Genomic DNA, 22,954 nt, shown 5'->3' on the forward strand with positions numbered 1-22,954 from the left:
ATGAAAGCCCTACCGCAGTGAAAGGACGCAGGACTGTCTCATGTTAATGTTTAAGATGTACAATTATTATCTAAATGATGTTTGCCAATTTAGATAGGATGCAAGTATACAACATGATTTCAAAAGGAATTAAAGTTCTGGTCCGCTGAATCATATAGGACAAAAAAAGGTCATTTTTAAAAAGATAGACTTTTTCTGTCCTCTTAAGTGTCTATGAAATTTTTCACTGATAATATCTGAAATGGAACGTATTTGCCTAAGTATATTCTTAACCTCTCTATATAACATTTTTGAGATTACTCTAATCTTGGGACTTCTTAACTTTGGCTCCCTTAAAATTACTTCCGTATTTGATGGATTAAGATAAGAACAAGAAAAATGATGCAATTATAGGAAGATGTAAGAGATGTGAGGGAACTGAAGATGGGATTGGTATTAATTGAATTGATGCACATGATCATGATCAGAAGGATAAATGGAGACCTCTTCTTTTTGAAGAACTACGTTTTTGTTTTTTTTTTTTTTTTTTTTTGCAGAAAAGTATATAAAATACTTCTATATGCAATTCATCTACTCCTCATCCTCCTTCAGTTGGCTTTCGAGGAAGGCAGTTTCTCATCATCAGCCAAGCTTTCTGATCAGCATATTGCTTTCAGAAGAAAGGGATAACTTGTAAGACTCAAAGAATATATGCTTGCATTTTCCTAAGAATCTTTTCTCTCACTAGAAAAATCTGTTACGGTCCCCGGTACGTGAGCCAAATTTTCACTGAAATCTCAAACTCCAAAATGAACATTTCCACGGAGAGTCCTTGCAGTAACCGGTAACAAAAGACCATCAAAACTCTTCTGATTCGGGCAGTTTTTCCGTAGCCTCGCTAAACACAGCTGCCACAACTTCCAATACACACAGAACAGCGTACGACCACCTGCATTTGGATTCCTCCGTGAAAAATGCGTTGTCTTCCTCCTTGTTACCAGAAAATTCCACACCGTACAGGCTAGTAGGATAGCTTCCTCCTATTGCAGGGTGTAAATGGACAGCATTACCGCATTTAACTTAGCCGGACTCCGACTGGACAGAAAACCTGTTTCACGGTAGAAGCACCGGCTCTAATTAAAATAGCATCAAAGGGATACCTCCGCTGCAAAGCTTCACACCCGAAGCCCTTAAACGGGCAAACGGACCAATAAACGCGGGCTGCAGCCTAAGCGTTGGGGAGTGAGCAGCACACCCACGACCCCGTTTGCAGGGCCTGCTTTGCAACCCGGGCTCCGCCAGCGCCCCGCGCAGCAGCAGGACCTCGCGGCGCAGATGCAACCGGAAGGCCGGCTCCTTGGCCGCAGCGGGTCCTCTCCGCTCGTCCCCACGTCCAGTCCCACGCCGCTCCTTGGCTTCACGCGTGCGTAGGCGACCAACATCTACGGCACGAAGGAATTTTATCCGCGTGTCGCTCGGGGATGGTACAGGCTCCGCACACCGCGCCGCGCGGGAACCTCCCGAGAGCCACCGCCGTCGCCGCACGCGGGGCGCACGCCCAGCCAGCAGCGGGGAGCGGAGCGCGGGCGCGCACCTGCGCATGCGCGGAGGGAGCCCGGCCCGCCCACTTTACGTCCCCCTCCAATCCCCGCCCTGCAAGCCCCGCTGCGCCGGCCACGTCACCACCGCCCCGCCCCGCAGGCCCCGGGGACTTGGAGCGCTCCGTATCCGGCGCCCGTGCGTGATGACGCACACACGCGCCAAGACGTGGGGACGCAGGCGGGCCGTAGAGAGCGTGAGTTTCCGCGTCTGTTTGGGGCCCCTCGCGTCGTCGGTGCTGCCCGGTGCGTCTCGGGCGGCGGCGCCGGGCGGGGAGGGGAGGCGGGGCGCCGGGCGGCACCTGCCGGGGGCGGGCGGGGCCGGGCCGGGGGCCGGGTTGGAGGCGCGCTGCCGCATCCCCGGCGCCCCGGGGCAAGTCCGAGGGCCGGGCGGGTGCTTCCGGAGGCCAGTGGAGCGGGGGCCCCGCGGGCCGCACCCGGGTGTCTCCGTGGGGCCGACCGTGAGGGGAACGACGTGCTCAGAGGATGGGGGCGGCGAGGGGGCTCGCTGGGAGCCGTAGAAGATTCCGTCCGAGAGCAGGACGTGGAAAGTGAGGTTGCATCAGCAGCAACTTGCACTTTGAGGTGCTGGAAGAGTAACTCCGCTGCCCTGGGCAGGCTGCGGCCCGCGCGACCCTGATGCAAGAGGTGGGGCTCCCCTTAGTGGGGGGATGGGAAGCCCGCCCGCCCGCCCGTGCATTTAACCCCGTGTTCTCGTCCCGCCTTAGAAGCCCGTCCAGAAACGGACCACATGCCTTCCCTCTTCCAAACCGCGCACGGACTTTTGAAGACTCGCGATGGCTGTTAGAAGGAATTAATGGGCATTGTCACGATTCAGTCGCGGAGTGCGGTGGGCCTCTGCAGGAAACTCGGTGACGGCTGGGCTGTCCTGCCTTTTTTATTTTTTTATTTATTTTTTTTTATTTTAGTTCTTGGCAGTTGCTTCTTGAAAGTGTAATGTCTGGCATCTATTTATTTAGTCAATTCCACCAAACTATACATCTAAAGAATTATTATTATTATTTTTTTTTTTAAGATTTTATTGACTCATGAGAGACCCAGAGAGATGGGCAGAGGCAAGGCGTGAAGCGGGACTCGATCTCAGGTCCCCGAGATCAGGACCTGAGCCAAAGATCCCAGGTCCCCGAGATCGGGACCTGAGCCCCAAAGATAGATGCTCAACCACTGAGCCACCCAAGTGCCCTTAAATCTAAAGACTTCTGGGCAGCCCGGGTGGCTCAGCTAGGTTTAGCACCTGCCTTCAGCCCAGGGCGTGAAACTGGACACCCGGGATCGAGTCTCACTCACGTCGGGCTCCCTGCATGGAGCCTGCTTCTCCCTCTGCCTGTGTCTCTGCCTCTCTCTCTCTCTCTCTCATGAATAAGTAAGTAAAATCTTTTAAAAAAAAGTCTAAAGACTTCTAATTTGCTACTCAAGTGCCAGCTTGGGGGAAGCAAGTAGTTTTATAAAGAAGAATAGCAATACCGTTCCTAATTGTCCCAGGACTGCTAGCATCGGCATCACCTGGGAACTTCGCTGGAGATGCGAATTTTTTTTTTTTTTTTTGGTTGGGGGGGGGGGGTCTTATCCCAGACTTAAATGAATCAAATCTATTTTAACAAGACTTCCACATGATCCCCGTGCACTTGGGAGCTAATGTTGTGAATTACTGCTGTGTTTATAAGGAGGAGAAATCACAGAATGGAATGTGGATCGCGGTGAAGCCTTTCCTAGGTGTATGGCCTTGGACAGGTTATTTAAAGGCGCCTTTATAGGGCTGTAAATATTCAGTGTGAAAATACAGGGGAAATAAATTTAACACTAGCACACATAAGAAAACATTCGAAGATGAGATATTATTTAATAGCTTGTTGGAACTGCATAGAGTTAAGTACCTGGATTGTGCTGGAAGGGTTTTCACCAGGTTGGATGTGAGTTGCAGTGCATGAATATTGTGACCATGCCTTAGAGGGCATTTTACTTGTTTATTTCTGGATTCTAGTTGTATAGTTTGTATAATCAAGATTGTTGGATCAGGATATTCCATTGAAAGTTATAGCAGTGTGTGCTAATACCACCGTATTGGGCCTGTAGTATTTTTATTTTTTGAAAGAAATAGTTTTATTTTGTTTTGTTTTTCTTTTTAACATTTATTTATTTATTTATTTATAATAAATTTATTTTTTATTGGTGTTCAATTTACCAACATACAGAATAACACCCAGTGCTCATCCCGTCAAGTGCCCCCCCCCCTCAGTGCCTGTCACCCATTCACCCCCACCCCCACCCGCCTCCCCTTCCACCACCCTAGTTCGTATCCCGGAGTTAGGAGTCTTTCTGTTCTGTCTCCCTTTCTGATATTTCCCCACACATTTCTTCTCCCTTCCCTTATACGCCGGGACACCTGCACCCCGATGTTTCTAGCAGCAATGTCCACAATAGCCAAACTGTGGAAGGAGCCTCAGTGTCCATCGAAAGATGAATGGATAAGAAGGCTCTATGCCCAATGTGGGGCTTGAACTCACCACTCTGAGGATCAAGAGTCTCAGGCTCTACTGGCTGAGCCAGCCAGGACCCCTGGAACTATAGTATTTTTAAGAAAGACCTAAATAATTGTGTTAAAGAATAGTTTTTAATTCTTTGGTCTTTTGGTTTTTTCAGCTTAATTATACCTTTTGACCCAGGCCTTGGTAACAAAGTAGGGGGGATAACCAGAGATAAGCCTTAGCCATAAAGCTGAGGGTGTTAATGACTTGGCGTGCAGAAGCCCAAGCTGAAGATGTTGCCATCCTTATCTTTCTTCCCCATGTGTCACATAGGTCCAGGAAGCCAACGTCGCCTTGTCATAACTGTTCCCTATACATCTGTTTTTTGGAAGCATTGCAGCAGCTAAGTTGGCAGTGCCTTTCACCTGCTGTTTTTTTTTCAGATTGCCAGTTGCAGTGTTTACTTACAACTTTTCCCTTCCCTTTTCAGGGGGCCAGGGTGGTGGGAAGAAAAGAAAAATGTAGGATTTGAAGCAGTTGCCATAAGACCTAGACTCATTCCAATGTTGAAAAGGTCATTGCCACACCATGGCTTAAACAACATGTCACTTTGATTAGGGCACACTGTTCCTGAGCCACACTATGACTCTTGTATACTGTGGGTGAGAGTTTTCAGATAAACATGAGTCACTTTGCATATTAGCTTCTATAAATAATTTTGTTAATACTACCATCAAATTAGCACTGTCCCATCATGAAACATTCATTTTCCAAGGGTCCTAAATAATTTTCTTGTTCTCTGTGTCAGAGAGGCAGGTCTCTAGCAGTGGTTTTGGTCAGACCTTGCTTTGAACCCTCCCTTATTGGGTTCATTAGACAAAGTAACATCCCCTTGGCCTTAATTTCCTCTTTAAAGTAGGAGTCATGGTGTGCTTGCTCCTCCTTCAGGACATTGAATTAAATGAAATAAAGTGCAAAGCCTGTCTACCACGTGAAGGCGGAGAGACCCAATAAATGCTGCAGTTGGACAGGGGGAAGAAAGTAGTTATCACTCCACAAATAACCTTACTGCATTCATTTCTTCATCCTACTTTTATAAATGAGGTAATTTTGTTATCGCCTAACTGCGCTACTTTTCCTTTTAAGTGGTAAAATCCCGAAGAGTCAGAACTTTCACATTATTTTGAGAGAAAGCACACACATGGAAAAAGTTAAAACTCTAAAACCTGGTAGAAAAACACTATCTTCGATTTTATCACTGTAATGGAGCAAACTTCCATAAAATTGTTCTGGGTGTTTACTGAAAGGGCAAGGTCAGGGGGTAATTAATATTTAAGTATCTTCATTTGGTTTACCACAACAGTCTGCTATAGAGGGGACACTATTCTAGGAGGTGAGACTTCATTGAAAACATGCACTATGCATTATGTTCCATTATTTAAAAAATGAAATATTTCATGTCATTTTTTCGTATATATATAAAACATGAATGTATGAGCATGGAAAATACTTGAAAAGAGTCATACCAGGTCATACTTTTGTTTACTTGGCAATGCGTTATAATATGGAGATGGGGATAAATCTGTACATTTATGTAAAGTTATATACATGCACACATATATAAACATTCTTTTTTTAATATTTATTTATTTTTAAAGATTTTTTTTTATTTATTCATGTGAGACACAGAAAAGAGGCAGAGACACAGACAGAGGGAGAAGCAGGCTTCCCTCAAGGAGTTGAATGTGGGACTTGAACCCGGATCCTGGGATCACACCCTGAGCCGGAGACAGATGCTCAACTGCTGAGCCACCCAGGTGTCCCAAGATCTATTTATTTTAGATAGAAAGGGAGCATGAGCAGGAGAGGGAGAGAGAACCTCAAGCAGGCTCCACTTCGGGTATGGACCCAAACACTGGGCTCAGTCTCATGACCCTGAGCTGAAGCCAAGAGCTGGATGCTCAACCAGCTGTGCTACCCAGGCACCCCTAAACATTCTTTTTATTTATTTATTGTTAAGATTTTATTTATTTGAGAGAAAGTGAGTGAGCAAGCAAGGAGGGAGTGGGAGAGAGAGAGAGGGAGAGATAGAATCCAGGAGAGTCCATGCGGAGCAGGGAGCCTGACAACAGGGCTCGATTTCACAATCATGAGATCCTGACCTGAGCAGAACTCAAGAATCTGACACTTAACCAACTGAGCCACCCAGGCACCCCCTAAACATTCTTTTAAAAAAACATGTAAAGGATAGAAATGATACTTTAAAAACCTAGATTTCCTTTTATGCTTCAGTTCTTCAAGCAGTGATCCTTAGGTTTTTTTTTTTTTTTTTTTTTTTTCTAGCAGGGAACCCTCTTCAGCAGAATCTTACCTGAAAAGCTCAGGAGCTGAGAGGCTTTAAGAGATGTTAAAGGGCACAGTTCTGCTTGCTGGTGCTCATCTTGAACTTTCTGCAGTGATGCTCCAAGGCACGTCAATGGAACCCTGGAGACCAGGGCACTGGGTGTGTAACTCTTCATCTGTGGGATAGAAATCCTCAAGAGGCAGTTACATATCTGAAAAGTCATGCATTAAGGATTATTGTGAGTAGGATTCACAGACTTGTTCTGAAGACCATTCCGAGGGTTTTCAGCAATGTCAAATGTATATATAACTTCTCATGCAGAGGAATGGGATTATTAAAAAAAAAAAAAAAAAAGGAAAAGATGCAGCCTTCAGTCTGACCCACATTTTACAAAAAATAGGAGTCTGTGCATGCTTTTTGAGAAATCATGTCAGTTTTTTTTTTTTTGATCCCTCTTAGGCCATGACAGCTGTATCACTGTTAAAGCTATTTAATATTTTAACTGGCTGTTGTTTAGCATTACAGATGACTCCAGGAAAAAGAAACAACAAGTCAGTGGAAATATATTACTTGTGTTTACCGTCCCTCTGTTTTTTGTTGTATGAAAGCAGCTGGTTTGCAATTTGTATGGTAAAGGGCTTTTCTTAAAGTTAATTTTTAGTTAATAGTGAGCTTTCATAAGAAAAGTAATCTCAAATGCCAAGTATTTGTTAGATCATTATTAATAGGGATAGTAGTAATATCACATTGTCTTTTTTCACACACTGAGGAGGGTTTCCTGGTGACAGCTGGAATGTGGGGGAGGGGGAGTCACTTTCAATCAGCCAGCTGCTCTGTGCAACATCATGATGGTGATATTTCAAAGCCTGTGGGATAATTTTGGCTGTATTCAGAAAAGAAAATGTGTCAAATTTCTGGGAAGCAATAGATAGTGTACAAGAGCTGTATAAGAGCCCTTTGGGATCTAGTTGATAGTCAACTAACAATGTGTGCATTCAGGTTTGCGTGTTGGTTTTATTTTACCATCTAGTTTCTTGGACATTGTTACATGCACATCATAATTATAAAGCAATAAAGTCTAGTTCCATGGGGGGAAAGGCTCATTACTTTATGGAGAGGAAGGGAGATTGGAAAACAAACTTTGGGAGTGTGCTACGTGCTTTCACATAATATGCTATTTCATTTATTCTTCACAATGACTCCAGTAAGTAAGTGGAATTTTTCTCATCTATGGATAAAGAAGCAGGACAAGCTCAGCAGGATTGATTATATCATTTGCCCAAGGCCACATACTAGTAAATGATGGCATCCATATTTGACCCCAAATCTGGCTTCAGTTCCAGAAATGTTCTCATTATACCAGAAGCTGTTTCTGCATGGAGTAAACTTGCTTATGCATTTTTAATTCAGAGTCAGCATATCAGGATAGTTATGAATGAAATTTATCTACATATTACAATGACTTCAGCCTTATATAAATAATATAGGGGGTGTGTTTGTGTGTGTTGACAGCTACTTCTAATTTTGGATTTGTTTTCCTTGAGGAATTCACTTGAGCAACACGAAGGAAACTTTGCTATATATTTTTTTATGTTACAAATACCAGCCATTTGCAATCATGTCTTTGTAATGAATCGATTTGATTCTATGTTTGAACCAATGTAGTAATAAATACTGTACATACTGCCCATGTAGTCCCTTCCTACCAGAGTATTCTAGATTTACTAGTTTCTTTCAAGGTATGTTAATTTTGTATTAATAAGGGACCTTTGGCTTTCCAGATTTTTAGCTTGTAGCTATTGTGTCCCCCAAATGATGACAAATCCTTTTATTTATTTTGATTCTGAGTTTCGTGGATCATTTCCTCTTCCTCTGTATAGCCCACAGGAAAATGCCTGCCCACTATTTTCTTTCTTTACCCTACCCCACATACAAAACCTTAAAACTTATTTTTGCTATTTTCCAAACATTTCTCACACCTTTATATGCATTCCTTTTTTCATTCTTTATCGCACCATGTCTCTGTTTGTATTTCTGCTCTCTAGGCTGTTGTTGCCTGAAAGGACAGTACCTCTCCCTTCATAGGCACTCAAATATTTATTAAATGAAGGAATACAGACAGTGAGGTATAAAATTATCTGCATAATGCTTTTACTGCTATAGTTTCACATTTATTGGTTTCCTTCTCCAGGCTCATAATTAGAGAAATGTGATGATTTATGTCTGTTAATGAATTACAAGATGGGGACAAAGCAGTAAAGCCACAGAAACACATGCAGGATAATTCCCTGATCCTCCTTCCTGAAGGCTATCAGGTTGAAGAAGCCTCTTACTCTGTTTCTTTCTTCCTTCTTTCCTTTTTTTTTTTTTTTTATTGGTTGGTGAAACTAAATGATTCATTGTCTCAAAGTTCTAGTCAGAAGCGTTCATCAAGTGATAACATTTTATTAAATGTGGAGAGTAGTTTTCAGTGAAGAACAAAGGCAAGGAGTATGTTTTGAAAATCAATAATTAGATGTATTCTTTTAAAACATCGACCTTATATAAATAAGACAAATTTAGACCATCCATTTTTTCATTTTATGATTACATTCTTCATCTAGTGTTCATTATTATTATTACTTTTTTAAGATTTTATTTATTTATTCATGAGAAACAGGGAGAGAGAAAGAGAGAGAGAGAGAGAGAGAGAGAGGCAGAGACACAGGCAGAGGGAGAAGCAGGCTCCATGCAGGGAGCCCGACGTGGGACTCGATCCTGAGTCTCCAGGATCACTCCCTGGGCCAAAGGCGGTGCTAAACCGCTGAGCCACCCGGGCTGCCCTCATCTAGTGTTCAAATTTAGACACTAGTACGTGGTTTTAAGAGGACTTTTCCTTATGTATGACGAAGTTGCTTTTGTGCTCACATCCTTAGCTGGGTGCTCTCTTTTTTCTCTAACAATAGCATGGACTTAGCCGACATTTGAGATACCACTTATACACGCACCATGATTTGGTTCTTCCATAGGCTAGAGTGCTGTACCAGGAGATGGTGAGAGTTAGTGCTGCTTGTAATAGAGTAGGATCTGCTTGCCAGCTCTTGGCAGATGTAGTGTTTTAGGTAGTGTTCTTTGAAAACAACAGAAAGTAAGTTAACTGTGGTATCTAGGTAGCTTATTGAAGAGCAAGACATTTATTGGAAGTCTATGGATAAGCTCGGAGAATTGATAGAAAACTAACCAACCAACCACCCTTGGAAACTAGCTAGGTGAGCTGTCAGGGGTTTGGTAGACTTGGTGAACTTGAACCGTTTTTTTACTTAAAGCTCTCATTATCAATTCCAGATGTTGTTGGTCCTAGGGTCCCTGCACAAGTTTTACTCTGGTTGCTGTCACCCTTGAATCAGTGTGAGAAAGGGCACCCTTGATTGTTGGTCTTCCCAGGACCATATCCAGGGAGGGTGGGAGGCAGCTTCCCGTTCCTAAAGGAATGAGGTATTGTTGCTGGCTGGGAAGGCCAAAACTCCATGCTGCTCCCACCATCCAACAGTTAGTGGATGTCCCATGTGCTTTGTGGGAACATAAACAACATCTCTGAAGTCAGGCACGCTCTTCTCCCTCTCGACTAGTTCTTGTGCTGGGAGGATTTCAGTCACATAAATAATTCACTAACCATTCTTACACAGAGACTACATGAGGGGGAGCGGGATGGCTCTCACTTTTTCCTTGACTTTAGGCAAATATACAAAGAACTCTGGTGTGGAGCAAAAGTGAACGTGGAATTACTTGAATCTTCTTGAAGGGAGTACTGGTGGATGCTAGCATTGCTGCTTCCCATGTGTCTCCTGGTGAAGGACCTGTGTCTGAAGGGCTGTCAGTTGGAGAAACTTAATGAGCCCTCATTACACTAAGACATGTAGTCTGTGAGAGAAGGAACTGGCTCATGATTGATATTGGAAATCATAAGTGGTGATGGATCAGAATTGGAGTTGGCACTAATTCACTTCACCATGGAGCAAAAGTCAAGATTATATACAAAACCCTGTAGTTTCATTTTTCATGTATAAAGGTAATCATTTCTGTTAAGACCCTAACACTCTAAAAAGGTAGAAAAAAATAAAAATTTTGTCATCTGACATAGTGAGACTTTTTTTTAATCCTAAAGTGGAGGCTCATTAAATTCTCAAATTATCAGGCAATGTTGACAGAAGCTCTGGTTTGAAACTTTATTATAAAATTTATTTTAATTGAAAATGATTTCTGTTTTCATGGGCCTTCCGCATACCCCATCATATTGCTTTTAAAATGTATGTGTGCCTGAATCATATGATGCAGTTTAAAAATAATGGATCATAGAAAGCCCAGAAAAATGCTAATTGGTTACTAAGTTGTAAAAATACTTTAAAGCTATTTAAAATCCTTAATCTTAGGTCTTATTTTAATTCACTTGTTTATATGGATGAAAAACCCTATTATTAACTAACTTAAGATTTTATGTATGTAATCTCATTTGATCCTTGCAAAACCAAATGAGCCTGCCTCATTGTCTTTTTACAGGTGAGAAACTGGCAGCCAAATTTTCTAAGGCATATTGTAGAGTTCTTAGCAAAGACCATGCCCTTAACTAGTGTATAATACTACATACATTAACATTGCTGGCCCCATGTATGTTTTTGACAAAAAGCATTGGGACGTTTCTTTTCCCACAGCCTATCTGTTTATCCCATTTCTTGACAACTTCTTTATGTTCGGAAACTGTTCAAACGTGTTCTATTAGCCATCACCTTGTGCTGCTTCTGCTTGCTGTGAGTGCTCCTACCTTGCAGTGGTGTGCCCTGTGAAGCCTTTTGTCCTTTATGTCTGAGAGTAGCCTGACAGCCTTTCATGTTGAATTCAGCAAGATTGCTTTTCATTTAGCAAAGCTGAGTGTTGCTTTCTAGGTGAAAAATAATTAAACGGTTTTAAAAGATGTATTTGATTAACTGGGAGCCGATCTGTGTAAATTAATTATAACTGTAATGATGTCATAGCCTTGCCTTTTGTTATTAACCAGGTAATTGACCAGAAGTTTGTAAGTGTATTGTCACTGACAGTTAGTGGTTTGACCTTGTATGCTGTCTAGAAGTGAAACACGCACAATGCATGTAAATGCAGTTTTTTTCATTGAGCTGCATGTATTGTCAGAGCCTCTGATCTTGGGTTTCAGCTTTACCTCTTCCCTTCTTTGCTGAAATTGGTACACTCGAACAGTGTTATTATAACCGATTTCTCTCACTGAAAGCATCTGGCCAAACACAAATGTGGTCTATTTCCTTGAGTAATTTTAATCAGAGATAAACCCTGGTACCTTAAAGACATGTGGTTAAGTAAACAAATGCCAAAATTAAAGGAATCTTGATTTTAAGTTCCATGTGAAGGAAGGTAAAATCACTTTTGGTAGTGAAGATATCAAGGGGAAAGAGAGGGGCATATTTGATAGGTTAAGAGAGAGTTTGTCCTCTCTTACTCTAATTTGTCCGAGAAAGGTCAGGGCATACAGTATTCCACATCTTTGGGTGATGGGAGCATCTAACTTCGGTGAGTTTGGTTAAAAGGTAGGATTGTAGGAGTGAAATGTGGAGTGAAGTGGGCTAATATTGACTGAGAAGCAGCAGTTCTTAGGTTAGCTGCCCTGCCTCTCAGACACTTCACACTAGCTTTACAGTCAGCTCTGCTAGGATGGGACGTGGGCATTCCTGAAATCACCATCCTGTGCAAAATCATGCAATAAAACCACTGAGCTTATGGTGCAAATCATGGCAGGAGTAAAACACAAAATTTTATTAGTGCTACGTTAAAAACAAACAAACAAAAAAAAGAACCTAACAAAATAGCACAGTTACACATTAAGTGGTTAAGAAATACATAAATACTATAATAAATACGACACGTTGCCTTCCAAAATTCCTGAGCTTTGCTTGTGAAAGTGGCTGTCAGAGGATTGCAGCTTGTGAATTATTGTCAAGTGCTAGAATAAGGATTATCTGGAGTTGGGAGGTAAGTTGTGACTGTAGATAGGAGTGGGTGTAACTCCTATTCTCTAAACATAGGTAGCTGGTAGATGTTTGAGGTATACAAATGTGTGCATTTGGTGACTTTCTGTGTAGCTTGCCTCAGCTGGGTGCAGTTTTCTGCTCTCACCTAATGTTTCTTGCAGATGAAATTGCACATAATCAAATGGGAAATTTGCATTATGCTCCAGTTGTTCTCTGATACATTAATTGCATTTGAACAAATTTGCTTGTTACAAAACAAGCACTGTAGCAGAACTGACCACACTAATTAACTTATATTTCTCTAATGTAGTTCAAGCATTTATGCCAACAGCACATGCATGCTGTGAAATATCTTAGATACTTCTAACAAAGATATTTCTAAGAAATCTTCCCTTCTCTTATTCACTTTTTGTCTTTCAAACCTGCTGCGGGGCCACCCGAGTGGCTTAGCTGTTTAGCACCGCCTTCAGCCCAGGGTCTGATCCTGGAGACCCGGGATCGAGTCCCACGTCAGGCTCCCTCCATGGAGCCTGCTTCTCCCTCTGCCTGTGTCTCTGCCTCTCTTTCTCTCTCTCTCTCTCTCTCTCTCTCTGCCTCTCATGAATAAATAAATAAAATCTTAAAAAACAAAAAAACAAAGCCTGCTGCAAGTGAGGAAGCGTCATTAAGATATTCTGGATTGGACTGATTTAACATTTTGATAATTGTCACATATTTGTACATTATTTGCCTATTTCCAAAAAGTGTTGGGTATAGAAATGACACAAAACACAAGTAAAGAGGGGATGAACAACCAAATGGCTGAGTGGTTTTTAGCAGAAGAAAGCATTTTCATTTAGTAGGAGAAATTAAGTTTTTCCTAGTTCTGATGGGATTTTGCACAAGGAATAGTAAGTTTGATTATATAATGTGAAGATGATTCCTATGTGACAGTCCTTTGGGTGAGGCCGCTGTCAAGGCTTTTAATAATATGAGGTGCATTCTACAAGAACCACTATTCAAAGGCAAAGTGACATGATGTGACCAGGCAGCTCTTGGAGAGTTGGCAAAGCACAAGGCTAAAAGTCAGGATAGTGATCCTTTATTCCAGCAATTCTTAAAAGGTAGAAAAGATATTTTTCTCTCTCTGTGGCTTCATTCTCAGATTAAACCTTACTTTATGGGACAGGACGTGGGGAGCCATATGTGAAAGAATGCCACAGAGGGTACACTTCATACGTCTCCCTCCCGTGGACCCACACTTTCCAGAGTCTTGTGGTAAGAAGTCAGAGAATGCATGGAGGCTTTTGTTTCTCAGCCTGTTTGTATAGGGTATATATTCCAAAATGAGAAAAAATTACATGTGGGTTGTTACTCTTTTGTTTTTAACTCGATTCTTAAAATTGGTTTTTTATTCTTTTATTGGCTATTCTTTTATTGGCTTTTATTGGTAATTACCAAAAGAGGTGAGATAATTGAATGTTACTTTGTACTACTGTCTTAAATACAGATCTACAAGTTGACTTGTATCAAGAAAATGATTAGATTTGTTAAAGTTTTCTTTAGTAAGATTTTCTGTATTTGAAACATTTTCAAAATATGTATACATTTTGACATGTGTAATGGAAGCCACCAACCACCCTTTCTTGGGAAAGACTGTTAGACTGTTCTTTAGATTGAGGTTATGTCCTTCCTAATTTTTTTGGTGGTTAAGGTATCGTATCTCTTATCAAACGTGCGGTGACTTCTTGTTTCAGCTCTGACATGTAAAGAGTTTGGAAGTTGTCTCCCTTGACCTTACAACAGGACAGAAGCTGAACAAACTGAAAATCAAGATTTCTTAGATCCATCAGAGAACTGAGGACATAAGGCAAATTGTCACTCCCAACTTTGAAGAGGCTCAGAATCGTAGCCAAGTTCATGTAGGAGAGGAAAAATTTCTTTTCCCTTCTGTGCTCCTGGGTTCTCCAGTTGGGAGCCCTGTAACCCAGACTAACAAAAGACAGATCAACAAGAGGAAAACAACTTTATTAGCATGCATGTGATACCTACACTTGGGAGTACACAGAGATGATTAACTCAAAACGATGGTTAGAACTTGGTCTTATATAGCATCTTTACAAAAGAGAAGTACATTTTTTGGAGAAGTGACAAGACAAAGGAGAAAGACTGACTTTCTATAGGAGGCAGATATGTGGGGGAACTACTGGATATGGGTTAGTTAGTAAAGTTTATGTAGATTCCACGGGTGCCAGATCAAAGGTTGTCTAGTAATTAACTTTGTCCTTCCTGGTAGATAGGGAGGGGGACACATAATTTCATGTCCTACTTGTAGGTAAATAGGGGAGGGCAAAGAACTTATAACTGCTGCCTCTCAATTGCCTTCTGCAAAAAAAAAAAAAAAAAAAAAAAAAAAAGTTTATACCACATGACATGTTTTGGTGGCATATTCTCCTCCCCTGCAGTTAGCTTACCTGGAACTGAGCCAACTGAAGGTAGTAACTAGTAGGACCATTTAAATGGTAATTTCAGTGACTTGCTGAAGTCTAAGTATAGACTACCTTGGGTGTTAAAAAAACTCAACTTTTCTGCAGAGAAAAATCTGACTTGTTCGTCATTTGAAGAACAGAGACTCTGGAGCCAGGTTTTATCATGGTTACAATTTCTGCTCATCTATAAAATGGGGAAGTAATAACACCTGTTTCATAAAGTTTAGAGGATTAAATGGGACATGTGAAATAAACAATTTGGTAATGAGTTTGGAGTCTTTATCCAAAGGGAAACAGTCCATTGATTTGGGGTGGGATGTGGATGCGTGCCCATCAAGCAATGGAGTACTCTTCCCTGGAGATTTTGAGTAAGGGTGAAAGTTATAGGATATTAGAAGAGGCAGTGTGGAAACAGCATAGTTGGCTAGGGGGTGGGGGATTTCCTTCTGAGGATGACAGGTCCTGTTTTCTAGAGTAAGATAAGCTAGCTAGAGCCAAAGATGGAGGATTCGTATTGGTGTCTAGGTTTCCTTAACAGCAAGGCCTTTCTCATAAGTGCAAATGGAATGAGGTTTAGGTTTGTGATGTGGGCCGGACCACTGGCACAGCCTGCCATCTCTGGGTTGTGATCTACAAATTAACTCCCATCAGATATTAGGCAGATGTAAGGTTTGAGAGCAGTCCTCCCAAAGATGAACTAGTAAGAAGTGTAATTGTAGACTTGCATTTTAGAAAAACTCAGTTGGGAGAAAATGAGTATTTCTGTTTAAGTCATTAAAGCAATAGCTGAGATTTAATGAGTGCTTGCTGTGTACTTGGCATTATTGTAATCACTTCGATGTTTTCATCCATTTAACCTTTACAAGAATCCCAGGATTGTGTTTAGCTGTTATTACTTCCCCATTTTCATAGCAAGAAGCTGAGGCTTAGTTTAGGTGACTTGCATAGTTCACACAGCACTTGATCCTAAAGCCAATCAGTGGGACCAGTTTGGACTCCAGAGTGTGTGCTCTCAAACCCCAAGACACTGAAAACATGCAGTTTGGAGGACATGATAATAGGGTCTGGTGACATCCTATTGACAGTGGTGTGCCATCTATTCAGAGAGCGTTGTGGGACATTAGCACTGTGGTCAGGGAGTGTAGTGAGGAGCCTGCACAAGAGCTGGGTTCTGCAGTTGAGGAGAAACTAATGGGTTGGGAGGAGAGAGAGGGAATGTGTGTTGGGTCAGGGAGTGATGCTAGTAGGGCCCTGCCCACATCCCCTTCATGCCTTCTGACAGATTTCTAACCTCCAAGACCTGTAGGTCTTTGCCTGAGTGTTTTCTCTGGCCCCTGTCATTTGGTTTGCCTGCTGTGGCAAGCCACAAGTGACAGGGAGTTAAGGCAGACCCTTAGCCCTTTGAGGGATAGATAGCATTGGGGCATATCTGTACTAGCTCTCAGATTTCCCAGTGAGATTAAGCCCCAGGCACCCATCATGATGGCTTGCTTGATAATGCATACATTTGTGGCTGCTTTGCCTTCCCTGTTTTGTTTTCCCACTCCCCTGCTAGTCATTTGTGTCCCAAATTATATTTTCCAAGCGTGTCACCTCCCAAATAAATTACTTGCACAGAGACCCTTGTTTCAATGTCTGCTTCTGGGCGAAGCCCAGTGCATAATAATACCAAAACAAATTGCTCTAATCATCCAGAGTATGCCAATTAAATCCTCATACCAACTCCTTTTACAGGTGGGGAAACCAAAGCATGGATTGAAGAGAATTTGCTCAAGGTAACTAAGACAGCTCATAAACAGAATAGTTGGGTGATCTGATCCACTGCAGCCATCGTAATCACTGCTTTTGCTGAGCAAAGACCTCGAGACAAGCATGACCTGATCAGGAAACTAGGCATAGAAGAGTAACAGAAAATAAGTCAGGTACTTAGTGTTTTAAGTCTAACAATTACAGGGGCTTCAGGGGAGGCTCTTAGCAGGGTCTCTTGTTCTGTTGTTACAAAGAAGCACAAATGAATTTCTTCCTTTTCGTGGTTGCTGGGGTTGGATTTATGAAATCAGAAGGCCCCCACCTCATCTAGACTTTTGCACATTGGTGTTTTTCCCAGACTTGGGGAAGTACAGAGAGGAACAAGGCCTGATTTTTCTTCTAAGGGGCTACCATCCTGGTCTTGCACATTCTGGGCGGGTTATAGTGGAGGGGACCTTTCCTGATGATCTTATCCCTGAGAAATCCAAGGCAAGGTGATGTAAGAGACTCTGTATGTGTGTGTATGTGTGATTTTCTGAATGGCTCTCCCTGATTCCAGTGAAAAATGTTTGAAAGCCATCTAGCAAATGTGCAGTAGTAAAGGAGTAAAAGTATCTGTGCGTATTGGGACTCCTCCTTACTACAGAATCATCTAGTCAGACTCTTCTGCTGAGACCATGATAGAACAAAAGTAGGATTATTCTGTGGAACTATTTTGTGTTTCACTAAATCTACATCTTTGATCACCCCCTGGGGGTGAAACACAGTTACCTGCCTCATTATGCAGGGAATAATCAGAGCAACTCTCCCTTTTTTTTTTTTTTTTTTTAAGATTTATTTATTTTAGAGAGAGTGGGGCAGGGGGTGGGGCAGAGGGAGAGGGAGAGAGAATCTCAAGCAGACTCCACACTGAGCTTGGAGCCCAACTCAGGGCTCGGTCCCATGACCCCAAGATCATGACCCGAGGTGAAACCAACAGTTCGACATCAATTGACTGCTCCACCCAGGCACCCCAGAGCAACCTCTTAACTCACTTGAAACAAGAAAGCTATATATACACACTTCGTCTTTTTCTTTCTCTGAGCCTAGTAACTCTGCCTCCCCTGTGATAGATGGTCAGTATGTTGTTTGTTGATGGCTAATGATGGATTTCTCTGTGTGCATCTCTGTGTCTCTTGCTCCATCTGTATATCAGTCTCTGTGTTTGGGGAAGATAGTTCTGTCTTGTGACTAGACTCAAACTTTCTGAGCTTTATGTACCACAAGGCAACTTAATGATCCAACTCAGCCCAAAGAAATGGACCATTCCAGAAGTTGGTGTTCTTGAACATTGAGGACCCCCAAAGCAGTGAGCAGACCTAGGATGAGCAGAACGAGAACAGCTGGCGGAACTGGGAGAAGAAGTGCCATCTCACCGAGAATAGTTTCTCTGGTTCATTTTAATCTTCTTTATGCTTTTTACCTAAAGTTTTCAAATTGCTGAGGGAATCCCCAGCATATTGCTTAGCACTACCAAGGCTTTGTCTTTTCCTTTCACTTTGACAAAATCCCTGGGTCCTTGGAATGTATCATGAATCTTAATTTCCTCTGCTCTGTATAAATAAACTGACACACATAGCTCTTCTGTTGTTATTGTTGTTGAAACTAACTTAAAGCATTTCCTAAATCTGCAGTTCTTTCCAGAGTGTGTTGCCTTTATGGGAAGCCAGCTCATTATTCCCCAAACCAGAGACTTTTCAACAGGTTTGATGACATGTGACCTCATTATAGGGCCAAAGAAGACAATGATATTGGTTTTCTGGTTCCTAGAAGGGCTTGGCCCAGTTCCGCAGCCCCAGCCCAAGTACTACTTCAAGAGTATCTCTGTAACCAAGATCACTGAGTCAGACGCAACAGTAGAGGAGCGCCAAGCTGTGGTAGACAGTGAGGGCAGGGCAGGGACCCAGTAACCCATCACGATAATCCATGAGTGCCAACACCTTCAGCCCTGGATGAAGCCTTTCCCATCCCCAGTCAGTCCTTAGTGAAGTAGGAACACTTGGTTTTTGTTGTAGTAGTGTCGGTGGCTTTTTGTTTTCTTGTTTTATCTTTTGCATATTCGGCCTTTCTGCCCTCTTTTTATTTTTTTTAAGATTTTATTTTTTCATGAGGGACACAAAAAGAGAGAGGCAGAGACATAGGCAGAGGGAGAAGCAGGGTCCATGCAGGGAGCCTGATGTGGGACTCGATCCCCGACTCCAGGATCCTGCCTTGGGCAGGAGGAAGATGCTCAACTGCTGAGTCACCCAGGTGTCCCTCTATCTACTTTCTTAATGGTGGGGCCAGGATGGAAGCTGATGTCTTCTGTGTAACCTTGTGGACTTTCTATTGCACCATATTGTCTCTTAGATGAAGTTGATTGAACCTTCACACTAAGCACTCTGAATCTTATCACTTCCTGAATATTGTTAAGAATCCACAGGATAGAATGGATTATCAGGTCCTGACTTGACAGTTTCTTTTGGTGATTTCATTTATTGCCGTGGGCACGTATTTCTGTGGCTCAGAGTAGATTATTGTGTTATTTGAAGTCACCTTCCCATATTTAATTGAAACTTCTCTTCTCATAGCTGCCACCATGGTTCTGCCTCAGTTGTTTTTGTGTGTACAAAATAAATTTTATTAAAACATCTGCATGCAATGACTCCAGGAATTCTGATGGCTCTAGAATTTCTACATCTAAGGGTCTCAGGTAGAAATCTGATTGGAAGTGGGGTACAGGGTTGGGGGCTGGTAGCTAGGGGATGCCTTGAAGCTGTGTTTGCATAGCATACATGTCCTTTTTAATTAGATTGTGTGTTAATTTGGGGTATTTGAGGGGATGGTCATGAAGATTAACCATCTCCCCCGATGGACACCCTCTGTGTATTTATGAACTATGCAAGTCTTACCCATTTTTTCTCAATCTTGCTAGCATACCCTTTTGCCCTCAGCAACTTTACTGTTTAAATCCCAGAATTTCTTCATATTGGTTTGTTTTCTAGGGATTTTATTCTAAGATGCCTTTTATGTCTTTTGAAGTGTTAAAAATGTAATTCTCTCCTTGTAATAACTTTTTTTAAATAGACATTGTATTCCAGTGACCCTTATTATCGCTGAAAGCAATATATAACTTAAAATATATTGTTCTGCTTTATCTCTCTTGGTGAGATCTTTTCATAAAAGGAAGCCCTTTGCTGAATGGTTAAGTATTGAAATCTTCACACTTTTAACCACTCTTTTCCTCATTACTGCTTAAACTAGTTCTAATAAAATTTTACACCATGTGAGTAGGGATTGAACTAAACATAAAACATTGTTTTATTCTCTTTTTGTACTTTCAAAGAGTTCTCCCAAACTTGAGTTTACCCTCCGAGAAGCATTTATGTGAAAGAAACGTAGCTGACGTTTTTCAGGGTTCCTAATCTAGTGAGTTAAGTTAAAAAATATTGGTTATGAAGCAGAACTTTGAACTATTTTCTGCCTTGCCTCTAGATCCCAGCCTAGAATTTCCAAAGATTTCTGTTTAACTACTTGCAGACATTCAAGGCATTTGTTATATGCTGTGGACATGCAGACTTTGGGACAGCTTCTCAGGAATAGATGGTAGTAAGTGTTGCAGTAGTGAGAGACAGAGATAGCCAGATAAGCAGTACCATCTGGTAGGAAGGACTGGATTTGAGTCCTCATAGTCTAGTTTATAAGCATTGCCATCTTGGCTTATCTGTGTAAGAAAAACGGAATTTCTTTCTCTGTTTCATGGTTTCCCACCAAAACTGCTGAAAGGATTCCTACTAAATCAGGCAGTTGTGTTTGGAATGGGCAGACTTAAAATGTAGGCCATGGGATGTGTGTGAAATTCGCTTTGGCGACCTCTAGCGGTGAGAGTGCCCCACGTGACCGACCGTCCCTCGGTGGAGGTGGCCACTAACTAAGCACCTTGGACAGAGAAAGCCAAGGGCTGACCTCTGAACATCCCTAGAAAGTCTCAAGGGCAGAAGCACCACTGAGCTGCAGTACACAAGGATAGCTCTATAGAATGTGCTTCAGAATGGGTAGCAGGACATTAGGTGATTTTTCTTGGCAAGTGCTGGGTAGATCTAGTGGATAGCATGGAACCAAGTTTGTCTTCCAATGATTTTGAGAACTATATGAAACAAATTCTATGTAACTACTTTGAAAACTGTAAATAAATATATTAGATATTAGTTCTTATTGGGGAAGTACGTAAATATTATAAGACTTTGAATCCTAGGCTGAAATACTTGTAGTTGATTAGATGACAAGGGTAAAAATTTAATATCTGCTAATACTGGTAGAGGGCTTATTATGCTTCAGGCCTTGTCCTGCATGGTTGATGAATATTAACTCATCAACAATTCTGAGGCAAGTCTTATTTAGTATATATTTTACAGACAAGGGAACTTGAGCAAATGAGAATTTGACCAAGATCATACAATTCCAAGCAGTTGAGTTAGGATTTGAATGCAAGCCATTAGATTTCGGAGTCCACTCTGTTAACTATGATACTCTTCAGTCTTATGATGATGATGTAGAGAATGCCATCATATGTGAGAAACAAGATGGATTGAGGGCAGGGGATAACGTGATGAGATTGGATTTTTAGCAAATTAGTTAGGCATTGTATAAGTAAGTGGATTGGGGGAAGAGTATCTAGTAATTAGGGCCTGACTTTTGGTGAGGTCTGTCACCATATAATATATGCCCTTATCCATGATTTCTTACTTATCTGGAGCATTTTGTTAATTCTTATGTTGTTTTAGTAGTCTTAAATCCCATCCCCTTCAGAGGTCAAGGATTCTGTCTTCCACATAAATGACATTCATACTCAAGTCAGGCTATTATAAACAACAGTTGGGCATCACCTTATTAAGCTGTGAGAAATCTTGTATTTGTTTTCATTTGGAGAGATGATAGATGAGGAAAAAGAGGAATGAGGAGATCTCATGTCTTAAAAACTCTTTTTAAAGTTTTTAAAAAACTGGTAGCTTAAAATCAAAGCGATTTAGCCAGTTGGCTTTTGGGTGATAGTCTAATGGTTTTATAGAGCTAGGTAAGACAGTTTCTCATGTGGTTGTAATGACAGCGAAGCATATGAGGTTGGAGAATCATTGAATAAATGGAATTATCAGAAGCCCTCAAAAAGGAAGAGTGCTTTCAATTCCCAGTTTCTTCTGAAAGAGACCAAGGTGTAGATATTTCCATAAATAGGATGTAATTACTGAGAGTGTCACAATGTTCATGACTGGATCCCATTACCTTCTTAATAGAATTCGATTCCTGTTTTCATTTTTTATTCATGAAGTCAATTTTCATTCACTTGAGTGTTTTCATTTCTTTGGATCTCTCTGCCTTTAATATGAAATAAGAAAACAGAGTCCTACTCTGATTCTTTGACCTTAACATTGTGGTTCATGATGCCACTTAACACATCTAGATGGCCAGAAGAATTTGTCATTTATGTGCCACTTGCCATTAAACAATTATGGTACTCTGACAAAGATTCCACCCAGTACTGCCAGGACTCCCCATTTACTAATTAGCTCAGGTAGATGATGCATTCTGGTAAATTGAACATGGTGTAGTGATGTGAAGTCATACCATTTGCTATTACAGTTAATATTTAAATATTAAGTTTTAAAAGCATAATTTATGTGTTACTCATACAACTATGTATTGCATTTAACAGCCATATATTGCCTATAGGCTGTGTAGGGCTTTTTGAAATGCATTCATGTATTTGAAAAGAGGAAACAAATTACTTTGCTAACATTTAGTTAATAAATTCTTGTTTTTTGCTAAATGCAGTAACATATCACAATATACTATTTTCTTTTTTTCTTATTTTTCCAAAAATATTTTGGAAATGCGTATTTTCTTTTGGGACCTAAGGAAGCTTATACCTTTTAGGAAAAATTAAAGTATGCTAAGAAGTTTCATTGGAAAAACAAAGAATTTTAATTTTTTGTGCCAGATTAAAATGCTTCCATCTATTGGCCCTATAGTAAGAACTAAGAACTAGAGAAAACAATTTCTTGAGTTTGGATTAGAAAAGCATGAGTGATAGGATGCCTGAGACAGGGAGTGAGAAGAAATGGTCCAGTCCAGTTTATTCCTAGAAAAGTTTCATTTCTTGAGAAACAAAAAAAATGCATTGTGTTTTGTGTATATTTTGACCAAAAAATGTCATATTTATGATGTGCTAATTTGTTATACAGCTCTTATAATTTAAAAAGCAGAGGAAGCTTCTCTTATGTTTAGTATAATCTGCTGTTGC

General features: G+C 41.3%; 1 protein-coding gene across 20 annotated transcripts in view; it reads left to right on the forward strand.

Moving 5' to 3' along the window:
- Positions 1-1,623: 1,623 nt before the first annotated feature.
- RHBDD1 (rhomboid domain containing 1) overlaps positions 1,624-22,954 on the forward strand; it is a 125,101-nt gene continuing 103,770 nt past the window's right edge. The window contains exons 1-3 of one of the 20 annotated variants that reach the window (XM_072796460.1): positions 1,624-1,774; positions 2,306-2,449; positions 16,624-16,811. The gene's annotated coding sequence lies outside the window, so the exon portion shown is untranslated. Of the gene's footprint in view, positions 1,824-1,989; positions 2,226-2,305; positions 2,450-5,011; positions 5,168-6,406; positions 6,567-13,583; positions 13,679-16,623; positions 16,812-22,954 lie in introns of those variants that run through there. The other 19 variants (XM_072796466.1, XM_072796477.1, XM_072796456.1 and 16 more) reach the window with 19 other exon arrangements.

Source organism: Canis lupus, chromosome 24, assembly GCF_048164855.1.
Source record: "Canis lupus baileyi chromosome 24, mCanLup2.hap1, whole genome shotgun sequence".
NCBI lineage: Eukaryota > Metazoa > Chordata > Mammalia > Carnivora > Canidae > Canis > Canis lupus.